General features: G+C 42.7%; 1 protein-coding gene across 2 annotated transcripts in view; it reads left to right on the top strand.

Moving 5' to 3' along the window:
* Positions 1 to 285: 285 nt before the first annotated feature.
* The window catches only part of LEPR (leptin receptor), an 83,778-nt gene continuing 70,346 nt past the window's right edge, over positions 286 to 13,717 (top strand). For both annotated transcript variants that reach the window (XM_014456752.2, XM_006089782.3), the window contains exon 1: positions 286 to 453. The gene's annotated coding sequence lies outside the window, so the exon portion shown is untranslated. The remainder of the gene's footprint in view (positions 454 to 13,717) is intronic.

The following is a 13,717-nucleotide window of genomic DNA, read 5'->3' on the forward strand; positions in this document are numbered from 1 at the left end:
TGGCAGCATCCAGGAGTGGCGCCGCCTTCCTGCTGGGTTTGCCTCCGCTTTCTGCCTCGGAAACGCATGGGGTCCTCCTTCCCGAGCTCCCGGTAGTCCTCCGCGCGGCCACCCGCAGCCTTATCCCAGCCGCCGCCTCGGTCACCTGCGCCCCGGGTCACCTGGCCGCCCGCTGGGTCCGTTCCTCCCGCCCCGGAGCGAGCGTGGAGAGGGGCGCTGGCAGCATCCCGCTCTCCCTCCCCTCTCCCCTCCCCACCCGTTCCCCCTCGGCCCCTCCTCCCCACACCCTCGGCTGCGCTCCACTCTCCCGAGAGTTGCCCGGCCCCTTCGGTGAGGAGTTTGGAGCCGCCCCACTGCAGAGTCCACACCGGCTGAGCCAGAGCCACGCGAGTGCGAGAGCCAGGGTGCGGCCGCCATCTCTGCTTTCCGTCTGGGTTGGACCCCGGCATCGAGGTGAGACCCGCTTCTCTCTCCTCCATTCCCCCACTGCCTCCTCTTCGGGCCCGGGCAATCCAGGAGCCGGCCAGCCGCTGGGGCGCGCGTGGCCCGCCCGGAGCCCGTGGGCCACCTGGGGACCCGGAGTTCGGGGCAGCTCAGCGGCGCCACCTGAGAGTCCAGCGGCCGGGGGGGAGGGGGGCGGCTGGAGGGGCGCCGGGGAGCTCTCGGCTTCCCCGGGGCTGGGAACCCGGGGGTGGGGGGAGCGGAGGCGAGGGGGATCGGGGCGCAGGACCAAGGGCAGCCAGCGAGCCTGGGCGCACCTGCCGGGCGCCACGGAAAGGACGGGCCAACCCGCCAACTTCTTTTCCGTCTCCTTCCTACACTTTGGGACGGAAGGGACTGCGACTTAAACCGTAAGCCTTGGGTCCTGGAGGAAGGATTTATTGGTTTGGATGACAGAGGAAAAAAAAAAGTGTGTTATAGACCCGAGCCTCTGCTTTCCACCCTTTTCTGCTATCCTCCAGCAAATTAAAAACAAAATACAAGACCCAATCCCAACCAAAGCGCTCGTTTAAAGGGATTCGTAGAGGTGAGAAAAAGAGACCCGACTGGGGAATCACTTCGGAAACCTCAGGTAGGAGGAGGCCGGCTCAGAAATTGGGTGCTGTGGGTGCTATTTCCCTTGCGTTTGTAAACAGGATGACAGGGGCTCTTGTAACCCTGGAGGAGTTCCTTATAGTGAGGGGTTGCTTAGAGTGTTCTCGGTTAAAATTCTTTCCCCAAATCTTAAAGGGTGTGGAAACAAATATTCTTTCAGAGCTTCGGACTTGACGTCAGAATTTTGGTATGACGTGCCGTTTGTCTGTGACACTGGTTAGCCTAAATTCTCTGGGCCTCAGTTTCCTCATCTGCCAAATTAGGGGGTTGGATTGGGATTCCGAGGGCCTTCTAATAATAACTAAGATGTTTCCCAACTAAAAAAAAATGTATAATTCTGTAACTCTTTAGCATGTTAGATTCCTAATTTCATGACATTGGTTCTTGGCATTTTTGTAGATAGGCATTTATGATTGGTACCTGTAGGTTTTTCAAACAAAAATTAAAGAGAAAAAAACACTTATAAAAGGGTTCAGAAATATATAGTTTACGTGTAAATACTTAGATCATCTCTCACAGTACCTTAAAAAACCTTGTTCAACTTTAAGTCAGTAGAGTATTTGTAACATTGCAACAAAACCGTGTGCCATCAGCAAAGTACTTACTCTCTTTCAGCATTGTACATTTGGAATACATAAAAAATGTTTTGGAGGAAAACTAAAAATTTTACATTTCCTATCAATTACTGATCTTGAACAGTGTTTGTTACTTTTTAGCATAAAGTTGTGTGTAGAATATTAAAAAAATGGTTTCAGACCACTTCAGAACCTCTCTGAATTAAGCTCAGGAGCAGAGATGCCAATTTTAGTAATGCATTTTGGTCCCCTTGGAATGAATCCCAGAAAATAGCAGAGGTTAACTAAACTGATAAGCCAGAAATTAGGAATTGAGACACACACACACACACACACACACACACACACACACAGGAAGTTATACAAGCAGTGTGTACTATAAAGTGTCATTGAACCTTTCATTTCTTTTTTATTAAAACAACAACAACAGACAACTATTAGCTTAGGCAGACAGAGAATATTAGAATGGCTTTTGTTGTCACTTGTAATTCAGAATTATTTAAGATTTAGTCGTCAGCCATTAGGATAGGTTTAGAAGTGGTCTAGCTTTTTTGGTGGCTTTGATATAAAATAATGTCTTCCCACCAGCATGTGTGTTGTCTGCAGTGAGGGAGAATGGAATGGATTGGAAGTATTCTTTTATGAATACATTTGAACTTAGTTTCAGGGCCTTTTTGCTTTTGGGCTGGAAGTCTCATAAACCAATCATTCAGGCATTTGCCTTCTCTCTTATGCTCTGGTGAAGTAGATCAGTGGTTCTCAACCTTCCTAATGCCGCGACCCTTTAATACAGTTCCTCATGTTGTGGTGACCCCCAACCATAAAATTATTTTCGTTGCTACTTCATAACTGTAATTTTGCTACTGTTATGAATCGTAATGTAAATATCTGATATGCAGGAAGTATTTTCATTGTTACAAATTGAACATAATTAAAGCATAGTGGTTAATCATAAAAACAATATGTAATTATATATGTGTTTACCGATGGTCTTAAGCAACCCCTGTGAAAGGGTTGTTCGACTCCCAAGGGGGTCGCGACCCACAGGTTGAGAACCGCTGAAGTAGATGATCATCTCCTTTGAAGCAGATGTTCAAAGAATTCAACAAACTGTTGAATGAACGCCCAGCAGTAGAACTGATATACCCTGGCTTCTCCTTGCTTTTTAAAATATATTTTCATGGATTTCAGAGAGGAAGGGAGAGGGAGAGAGAGATAGGAACATCAATGATGAGAGAGAATCATTGATTGGCTGCCCTCTATACACCCCCTACTGGGGATTGAGCCCACAACCTGGCATGTGCCCTTGACTAAAATCAAACCCGGGACCCTTCAGTCCACAGGCCCACGCTCTAGCCACTGAGCCAAACCAGCTAGGGCTATCCTTGCTTTTTGCAAAACAACTGGGAACAGTGGGTGGATCTGACTGCTCATAGTCCACAGCTAACTCATTCATGGCTTAGAAGCATCATTATGGTTGGCAGAAGCTCTATTCCTCTTTTGTAATGTGGGGATTTTACTCTCACGAATTTACCAAGAAAAAACAGTCATGTCTTCACACTTAGATCACTATTATATAACCAAATGGTTTGTGTTTGTGAAGTGCAATATCTCAGGAGGTCTTGGAAATAAAACTAAAATATCCATTAAAAAATGAATGTCTTGGCAGTTACTGTACTGCATTTTTTCATACTCAGAGCCAAACACACAGAGAGTTCTATGGAGTTAAAAATGAAGAAAATGGCTATAGTCTGATTTAATTCTTAAGATTTTTTGTGGTTTACAAATCCTGCTTTTAATTAAACCAGAAAGGTACAAATGTTCACCAACTGGCCAAACCTATGTATATAATGTTTTAGAATTTTAATTTAAATCTGGTCTTCTCAAATACTTTTTAAAACTTTGTGACAATAGGCAAATACCCCACTATTCACCATGTAAGAAAAAATATACATTGCTATTACTCTGAAACCTTTTCCTTTCTCCTTCCGGATCACAAGTTTTTTTTGGAATTTTATATAAATACTAGGGGCCCAGTGCACAAATTCATGCACCTTGAAAGGTACTGTGGGCTGGGAGGCTGTGGTGGGCACAGGGGCAGGTCTCAGCCCATCCTCCGTGCCCCCACTCTGCCCCTCCCACCACGGCCCCTTGTCCCCATCTGATGGCAGCCCCTGCCACTGCCGCCGCTCCCACATGCTGATGTCACAGAGCGATAGGGGCCAGCACCAGCAGCAGGTCCGAGCAGGGCCGACACCATCAGTGGGTGCAAGCGGTGGCTGCTGCTCCCATCACCCTTCAGAAGCAGGGGCAGATAGAGAATCCCTCAGGGATGATAGGGGCTGGCAGTCGCTTGCACCCACTGATGGCACTGAGCAATCAGGACCAGCGCCGGGCACCAGCAGCGGGTTTGAGCAGCGGCTCTGGCGCTGGCTGCGAGCAGGGCCGGTGCTGGCAGTGGGTGTGAGCAGTGGCTCCAGCGCTGGCAGCGGGTGCGAGTGGTGGCTGCCAGCTCTGATTGCCCTTCAGGAGCAGGGGGAGGTGGAGAAGCCCTGAGGGGCAATTGGGGCCAGTAGCCGCCACTCACACCCACTGACAGCACTGAGTGATCAGGGCCAGCGCTGGGTGCCAGCAGCGGGTGTGAGCGGGGCTGGCACCGGCAGCAGGTGCAAGTGCCCAGTGGGACTGTGGTGCATGGGAGCAAAGAATTTTCAGTAACCACCAGAGGCTCGGCCCGATGACAGCAACTGGCACCCCGCCTTGGTCTGGCGCCCCCGCTCACCTGCTCCACCATCCCACCATGGCTGATGCCCACCATGTTCGTCACTCTGCCACCTGCTGCCAATGCCCACCATGTTCAGTGCATGCCCCCTGGTGGTCAGCGCACATCATAGCGACCGGTTGTTCGGTTGTTCCACTGTTTGGTCTATTTGCATATTAGGGTTTTATATATATTGATAGGAGGCCTTCTTTCTTTATTTATTTAAATTCTTTATTGTTTAAAGTATTACATATATCTCCTTTTTCTGGAGGCATTCATTCATAGATTCTTTTGCTTAATATTATATTTGTAAGATTAAGCCATTTCTTTGTTTCCCTTTATTTTATTTTTTTAAATCCTCACCCAAAGATAGCTTTTTTCATTGATCCTAGAGAGAGAAGAAGGGATAGGGAGAGAGAAAAACATTGATGTAAGAGAGAAACATTAATTAGTTGCCTCCTATAGGTGCCCCAACTGTGGATCGAACCCAAAGCCTGGCTGGAATCAAACCCACAACCCTTTGGTTATGGACAACACTCTAACTAACTGAGCCACACCAGCCAGGACTCTGTTCCCCTTTAAAGCAAAAACTTTTAAGAAGAGTTGCCTCTCTCCAATTCATCTCTTTGGAACATTTTCTCTCTTATTTGTTTATTTATTTAATCTTTATTGTTAAAAGTATAACAGATGTCCCCTTTTTTCCTTCATTGACCCCCTTCCATCCCATTCCTGCCCCCTCCTCCGGCCTTCCCTGAACTATTGTTCGTCCATGAGCTATGCAGATCTATAATAATAAAAGCATAATATGATAATTAGACCAGACGTTTTTCTGGACGTCCTTCTGGACGACCTGGTTGAAGCCGGGGCTGCGAGGGAAGCCCAGGTCCCAGGTGCCTGCCTGTGGCTGCAGGGAAGCCCAGGTTCAGGGTGCCAGAGGGAAGCTGGTGCTGGCAGCCAGGGGAAGGAAGGCCTACTCTTGTATGGATTTCATGCATTGGGCCTTTAGTATGCATTAAGTTCTTTGTTTAATTTCTTCCCATCCCTCCTCCCCGCCCCTTCCCTATGAAATACATCAGTCTGTTGCATGTTTCAGTGTCTCTCGATCTGTTTCGTTCATCAGTTTATTTTGTTCATTGGATTCCACATATGAGTGAGATTATGTGATATTTATGTATATTTGTATTGCTCAGAGTTTATAAAATGACTTTATTTTGGCCTCCTTAATATTTAAAAGTAATTTGAGCCAACATTAAAACTTTTTGAGATTATATACTCAACTAGTAGCCCTGTGCATGAATCGTGTGCGAGTAGCTCGCTGCAGCTTGTCTCAGCTGGCCACCCACCCACCGCCGCTGGTAGCTCTCCACTGCTTGTAGCTCACTGCCCCACCCTCCTGTAGCTCTCCACCTGCTGCTCTGCCCTCCTGCAGCTCTCCCTGCTCCTAGCTCACTGCCCCGCCCTCCTGTAGCTCTCCACCTGCTGCTCCGGCCTCCTGCAGCTCTCCACCTGCTGCTCCGCCCTCCTGCAGCTCTCCCTGCTCCTAGCTCACTGCCCCACCCTCCTGTAGTTCTCCACCACTTGTAGATTGGTCATGACATTATAGCATAATGGATAATTAGCATATTATTATCTTATTATATAGGATTATATATTTCTGGCTCCTTTAAAGAAATTTAGAACTATCTACAGCAATGAGATTGAGCTGAGCACAAACTGCTCTCTTTTCCTCTTTTTAAAAAAAAAAAAAATCTTTATTGTTGAAAGTATTACATATGTCCCCTTTTCCCCCAATTGACCCCTTCTAGCCTGCCCCACCCCCTGCCCCAGGCCTTCACCACCCTATTGTTTGTGTCCATAGGTTATGCATATATGCATACAAGTTCTTTGGTTGGTATCTTCCCCCCACTCTCCCTCTCCCACCTTCCCTCTGAGATTCCATACTGTTCCATGTTTTTATGTGTCTGGATTTATCTTGTTCATTAGATTCCACATATGAGTGAGGTTATGTGATATTTATCTTTCTCTGACTGGCTTATTTCCTTTAGCATAATGCTCTTCAGGTCCATCCATGCTGTTACAAATGATGAGTTCTTTCTTTTTTACAGCTGCCATCGTGTAAATGTACCACAGCCTTTTTATCCACTCATCTGCTAATGGGCACTTGGGCTGTTTTTATCAGATTTTAGCTATTGTAAATTGTGCTGCTATGAACATAGGGGTGCATACATTATTTCTGATTGGTGCTTTGGGTTTCTTACGATATATTCCTAGAAGTGGGATCACTGGGTCAAATGGCAGTTCCAAATATAATTTTTTGAGGATACTCCATACTGTTTCCCACCGTGGCTGCATCAGTCTGCATCCCCACCAGCAGTGTACTAGGGTTCCCTTTTTCCACATCCTCGCCAACTCTTGTCATTTGTTGATTTGCTGATAGTAGCCATTCTGACAGGTGTGTCGTGATATCTGATTGTCATTTTAACTTGCATCTCTTTAATGATTAGTGACTTTGAGCATTTTTTAATATGTTTCATGGTCTTCTGTATGTCTTCTTTCAAAATGTGTCTATTTAGGTCCTTTGCCCATTTTTTGATTGGATTGCTTTTGTTAAGTTGTATGAGTTCCCTATGAATTTTGGAGATTAAACCCTTATCGGAGATAACATTGGCAAATATGTTCTCCCATGCAGTGGGCTTTCTTGTTGTTTGTTGATGGTTTATTTCGCTGTGCAGAAGCTTTTTATTTTGAGGTAGTCCTATTTGTTTATTTTCTCCTTAGTTTCCATTGCCTTAGGAGCTGTATTGGTAAAGATATTGCTATGAGATATGTCTGATATTTTGCTGCTTATGGCTTCTTCTAAGATTTTTATGGTTTCCTGTCTTACGTTAAAGTCCTTTATCCATTTTGAATTTATTTTTGTCTATGGTGTAAGTTGGTTGTCTAGTTTCATTTTTTTTGCATGTATCTGTCCAATTTTCCCAACACCATTTATTGAAGAGACTGTCTTGACTCCATTGTATGCTCTTGCCTCCTTTGTTAAATATGGAGCATAATGACTTGGGTCGATCTCTGGATTCTCTGTTCTGTTCCATTGGTCTATATGTCTGTTCTTGTGCCAGTACGAGGCAGTTTTGAGAACAGTGGCTTTGTAGTATAGCTTGATATCTGGTATTGTGATCCCTCCAACTTTGTTCCTCTTTCTCAAGATTGCTGCAGCTATTCGGGGTCTTTTTTTTTTATTCCAGATGAATTTTTGGAGAGTTTGTTCTAGGTCTTTGAAGTATGCTGTTGGTATTTTAATGGGGATTGCATTGAACCTATAAATTGCTTTGGGTAGTATGGACATTTTAATGATGTTGATTCTACCAATCCATGAACACGGTGTATTCTTCCATTTGTTTTTGTCTTTCTCTATCTCTTTTTTCAGCATCCTGTAATGTTCTGAGTACAGGTCCTTCACCTCCGTGGTTAAATTTATTCCTAGGTATCTTAATTTTTTTGTTGCAATGGTAAATGGGATTGTTTTTGCAGTTTCTCTTTCTGTGAATTCATTATTGGTGTATTAAACAGCCATATATTTCTGAGTGTTAATTTTGTATCCTGCTACATTACCAAATTCATTTATTAGTTCTAGTAGTTTTTTGATGGAGTTTTTAGGGTTTCCTATGTACAATATCAAGTCATCTGCAAATAATGACAACTTCACTTCTTCTTTTCCAATTTGGATGCCTTTTGTTTCTTCTTGTCTGATCACTATGGCTAGCACTTCCAGTACTATGTCAAATAGGAGTGGTGAAAGTGTGCATCCCTGCATTGTTCCTGTTTTTAGGGGAAATGGTTTTAGTTTTTGCCCATTGACTATGACATTGATCAAGGTATCTTTTGATTTCTTCCTTTATCTCATTGTTAATCCATGGATTGTTTTGTAACATGTCATTTAATCTCCATGTGTTTTTGTGTTTTTCTTGTGATTGATTTTTATTTTTACACCATTATGGTCAGAGAAGGTGCTTAATATGACTTTAATCTTTTTAAACTTATTGAGAAATGTTTTGTGTTCTAACATGTGGTCTATTCTGGAAAATGTTCCATGTGTACTTGAAAATAATGTATATTCTGCTACTTTGGGGTGAAATGCTCTGAAGATATCTATTAAATCCATTTTATCTAGTGTGTCCTTTAAGGTCGTTGTTTCATTGTTGATTTTCTGTCTGAAAGATCCATCCACTGATGTCAATAGGGTGTTAGAGTCCTTTACTGTGAATGTATTACTGTCGTTTCTCACTTTATGTCCATCAAGATTTGCTTTATATATTTAGGTGCTCCTATGTTGGGTGCTTAAGTGTTTACAAGGGTTATAGCCTCTTGTTGGATTGCTCCCTTTATCATTATGTAATGTCCTTCATTGTCTTTTACCATAGCCTTTGTTTGTAGTATTGCTACTCCAGCTTTTATTTCATTTCCATGTGCATGAAATACCTTTTTCCATCTCTTTTTTTTTTTTATATATATATATTTTTATGATTCTCACAGAGAGGAAGGGAGAGGGATAGAGAGTTAGAAACATCGATGAGAGAGAAACATCGATCAGCTGCCCTCCTGCACATCACCTACTGGGGATGTGCCCGCACCCAAGGTACATGCCCTTGACCGGAATCGAACCTGGGACCTTTCAGTCCGCAGGCCAACGCTCTATCCACTGAGCCAAACCGGTTTCGGCCCATCTCTTTATTTTTAGTCTGTTTGTTTTGAGGTGGTTTTCTTGTTGACAGCATATATATATATATATATATATATATATATATATATATATATATCTTGCTTTCTTACCCATTCGGCTATCCTATGTCTTTTGATTGGAGCATTTAAACCATTTACATTTAAGGTGATTATTGATAGGTACTTATTTATTGCCATTTTATTCTTTATATCCATGTTCCTCTCTCCTCCTCCTCCTTCTTCTCTTCCTTCTCTGTCTTGTTCTTCTCCTTAAAGAGGGCTCTTTAACCTTTCTTGTACTATTGGTTTGGTGGTAATGAGGTCCTTTAGCTTTTTATTGTCTGGGAAGCTCTTTATTTCTCCTTCAATTTTAAATGATAGCCTTGCTGGGTAAAGTAGTCTTGGTTGTAGGTCTTTGTTTTTCATGACTTTAAATGTTTCATGTGAATCTCTTTAGGCCTGAAATGGTTTTGTTGATAAACTCATGGGAGCTCCTTTATAACTTACTGTCTTTCTCTTGGTATTTTTAAGATTCTCTCCTTTGCCATTTTAATTATGATGTGTCTTATGATGTGTCTTGGTGAGGGGCTTTTTGGGTTCATCTTGTTTGGGAATCTCTGTGCTTCCTGGGCTTGTGTGTCTTAGGGTCATTTTCAGTCATTATTTCTTCAAAAACAGTTTCTCAATCCTTTGTTCTCTCTCTTCTCCTTCTTGTACTTTTGTGTGTATATGTTGTTACTCTTCATGTTGTACCAAAGTTCCCTTAAACGTTCTTATATTTTTAAAATTCTTTTTTCTTTATGCAGCTCTGATTGGATGTTTTTTCTACCTTGTCTTCCAAATCACTGATTGAATTATCTGCTTCATCCAACCACTGTTTATTCCCTCTAGTGTATTCTTTATTTCAGATATTTTTGACTGGTTCTTTTTTTATGGTTTCTATATCCCTTTTTATGTTTACTATCTCTTTGGTTAAGTTCTCATTGATTTCATCCATTCTTCCCCTGAGACTTGAGCATCCTTATAGCCATTCTTTTGAACTCTATATCTGGTAAACTTGCCTCCATTTCATTTAGCTCTTTTTCTAGTGATTTCTCATGTTCTTTCATTTGGTGCATGTTTCTTTGTCTCACCATTTTGGCTGCCTTTGTGTTTGTTTCTATGAGTTAGTTTTATCTGCTATGATTCTCAGTCTAGGTAGAGTGGCCTTATGTGTAGTAGGTGTCTTGTGGGACCCTGTGGCTCAGTGTCCTTGATCACCTGTGTTGGGTGCTTTAGAAATGTCCTTTATGTGAGTTATGTGGGTCCTCCGTTTGAATCTTGATTGCTATTTACCCATACATGTATGGAATCAACCCTCAGGCTGGATGAATGTGAGGATCAACCCCAACCACAATGTTCTAGCTGCTGTGCAGGTGCTGACCACATAGAGAGGAAGTTGCCTCAGCAAGGTGTGGTACCTGCTGATATATCTCTTTGGATATGTTGATTGTAAACCTAAACTGAATACTGCTCTTTGTTGTCTGAAGCTGGCCATTGGGTGTGTTGATTCTGGGGCCTCTTGGGAATGATTCTGATGCAGGTCAATGTCAGACTCTGCCTGTGACTGACGCTGTTTGGAGCTACAAAGTGATTCACAGTTTGTGGCTGCCTCTTCTGGGCCTGTGTGTGTGTGGGAAGGGTCAAGCTGTGCATCAATGTTTGCTTTACCAGCACTGGACCTGGGGGCAGGTGAGCAAAAGTCCCTAGGAGCCCCTAGGTCAGTGATGGCGAACCTATGACATGCGTGTCAGAGGTGACATGCGAACTCATTTTTTTGGTTGATTTTTCTTTGTTAAATGGCATTTAAATATATAAAATAAATATCAAAAATATAAGTCTTTGTTTAACTATGGTTGCAAATATCAAAAAATTTCTATATGTGACACGGCACCAGAGTTAAGTTAGGGTTTTTCAAAATGCTGACACGCCTAGCTCAAAAGGTTCGCCATCACTGCCCTAGGTCCACTTCTGTTTGCCCCCACCTGCCAGCTGCCTATTAGACTCAGCCACTGAAAGAAACTCTGGCAGTACTTAAATTGCATGCAATAGGTTCACAGTGAGTTACTAGGTAGGAGTGAGAGGTGTTCTTCATATCTATATGGGTTCAGCCTTGGTGCCAGAACTGGGTCTGGGGTCCCTCAGCAAATGTCCTAGGGTTTACCAAGTCTAGCTGCCACCCAGTGGGTACTTGCACGCCTTTGTGTGGGTTGGGGTTTCAGAGAGTAGTCAGGATGAGGCCAGCAAAGTTTATCAGGCCTAACCAGACCAAAATTTGTCCGTGTGAAAAGAAGACTCTCTACTGATCAGGTGTGAGATAAAAAAAATATCCTCTGTTCTAGGACCACACAACATAGTCTGTCCCAGATTCTGCCAGGAGTCTGATCCCAGCAGGGAGGGGCCACTGGGAGTCAGGAGAGGAGGAAATGCTGGTCAGGTTTGGGGGATTTGCGGGGCTATGGCTTCCATCCCTGAGCCACACACCTCAGACTGTCCTGGATTCTGCCCAGGGCTCAGCAGGGTGGAACCTCCAAAAGTCATGAGGTTGGGGCCCCTGGGAGCTCAGAAGTTCTACCGTGAAGAAGAGGCACCAGTCAGGTTCACAGGAAAGCCACACAACTCAGTCACTAACATCCCTTGAGTCTGCCCAGACCTCTATACCGCATCCCAGGCCTCTCACTCCTCAGCAGGACAGAAGCTCTGCAAGATGGGTCAACAGAGTGTCTGCAGGGTGGGGCTATTGCTTTCCCCCAGGCTGATGCTGTATGGAAGGGCAAGCTCAACCCAAGAAAGATGGCATCTATGGTGTTGTAGAACGACTCAGCATAGATATCCTGGAAGTTGTTTTCTCAGCTCTCTCCCCAGAATCCCAGTTTCTTCTCATACAATTGTAGCCTGCTCTGCCCTCATTCTGTCAGAGCCCAGGGTGAGTGGCTGCAAAAGAGATTTTATATGTTGACCCTGTAAGGGGGTTCCTATTTTTCTAGCAGACTCTCATCTCTCTCTGCCCGAGAGAAGCCCTGCTGCTTTTCACAGCCAGATGTTACGTGGGTCTCTCTTCTTGGCTCTGATGCTCTGGGCTGTGGAGCCCAGTTTGGGCATGAGACCCCACACTTCTCAGGGGGTGCCTCCAGAATCTCAACTGCTGCCTGTGGGAGCAGGGCCAGTCCTTTTTGTGTCTCCATACTTCCTACTAGTCTCAATGTGGTCTCTTTTGTAAATCCTTATTTATACGGCTTCTTTTCAGCTGGTCTTCAGTTGGCTATCCTGGTTGATTGCTCTATATCTTAGTTGTACTTCCAGGTCAGTTCTGGGAGGAGATGAGTGCAGTTTCTACCTATTTTGCTGCTATGTTGAATCTTATTTTCTATTTTATTAACTGCAACTTTTATCTTTATTTTCTCCATTTTACTTTCTTTGAATTTTCTTCTGTTCTATTCTAACATCTCAAGATGAATGATAGCTCATTAATTTTTGGCCTTTCTTATTTTTGGAATTTTTAAAAATTATTTGAAATTTCCCTTTAAGGAATCCTTAATCTGCATGAAATAATTTTGAGAAGCCTTTGTAAAAAAATATTATCAGTTTAAAATATATATTGTTTTTAATTTTATCTATTTTTGTTTAGTCATTTGCTCAGAAGATTTTTTAAAAATGTCCTAACATGTGGCATTTGTGCAGTTATATTTTTTGCTATTTATTTCTGTCTTAAAAACTCTGTGGTCAAAGAATGTGGTCTGTCTGATTTTAGTCCTTTGGTTCTGTTTGTACCATGCTTTCTATCTTTGTGTATAGTCAGTTTTTGTAAATGCAACATTGGTCCTTGAAAATAATATTTTGTCTGCATTTTGGGGGAGCAGAGTTCAATGTGTGTCAAATTTGTTAATGTTGTCCCAGTGTCATTTGTTAGTGTTGTTCCCAACTCATATATCCTCATATATTGTGTATCTATTGTTTTGCTTATTTCATTCATTCTTTAGGATAGTGTGTTAAAATATCCCACCATCTATGTGGACTTCTGCCTTTTTTCTATAGTACTCTCTGAGTTTTTACATTATATATTTTGAAGCTACATTGTAATATGTTATTTTTAGGTTATATTATAATTTATATATATACATTTAAAATTATATATTCCTGATGAATTGAAGCTCTCATCAACTGGAGTGACTCTCTTGAGTTACTATGTTTCTGCTTCTGAAGGGTTTTATTGGGGAGATATTGTTTTAAGGTACATATTTACATACTTAACAACCTTTTAAAATAGTTCTGTGTTAGGGTTATCCTCATACTTCTGATTGGCTTCAACATGAAAACCAAATATATATGCTCTATAACTCTTGAATCTGACATGCAAGCTTAAAGATGTGATTAATGCAATTTTAATATTTTCCAGCGAATTTTAGTGAGTATAAGAAATATCAGAGACAGAAATGCTAGAGATGTAATAAAAATTGGTCAAATTTAAGTGCAGTGAAATGGGGAGTTTCAATCTTTTTTAATATTGTGAACACTTAATATGTTTTAT

Source organism: Myotis lucifugus, unplaced genomic scaffold (assembly GCF_000147115.1).
Source record: "Myotis lucifugus unplaced genomic scaffold, Myoluc2.0 scaffold_63, whole genome shotgun sequence".
NCBI classification, from domain to species: Eukaryota; Metazoa; Chordata; class Mammalia; order Chiroptera; family Vespertilionidae; genus Myotis; species Myotis lucifugus.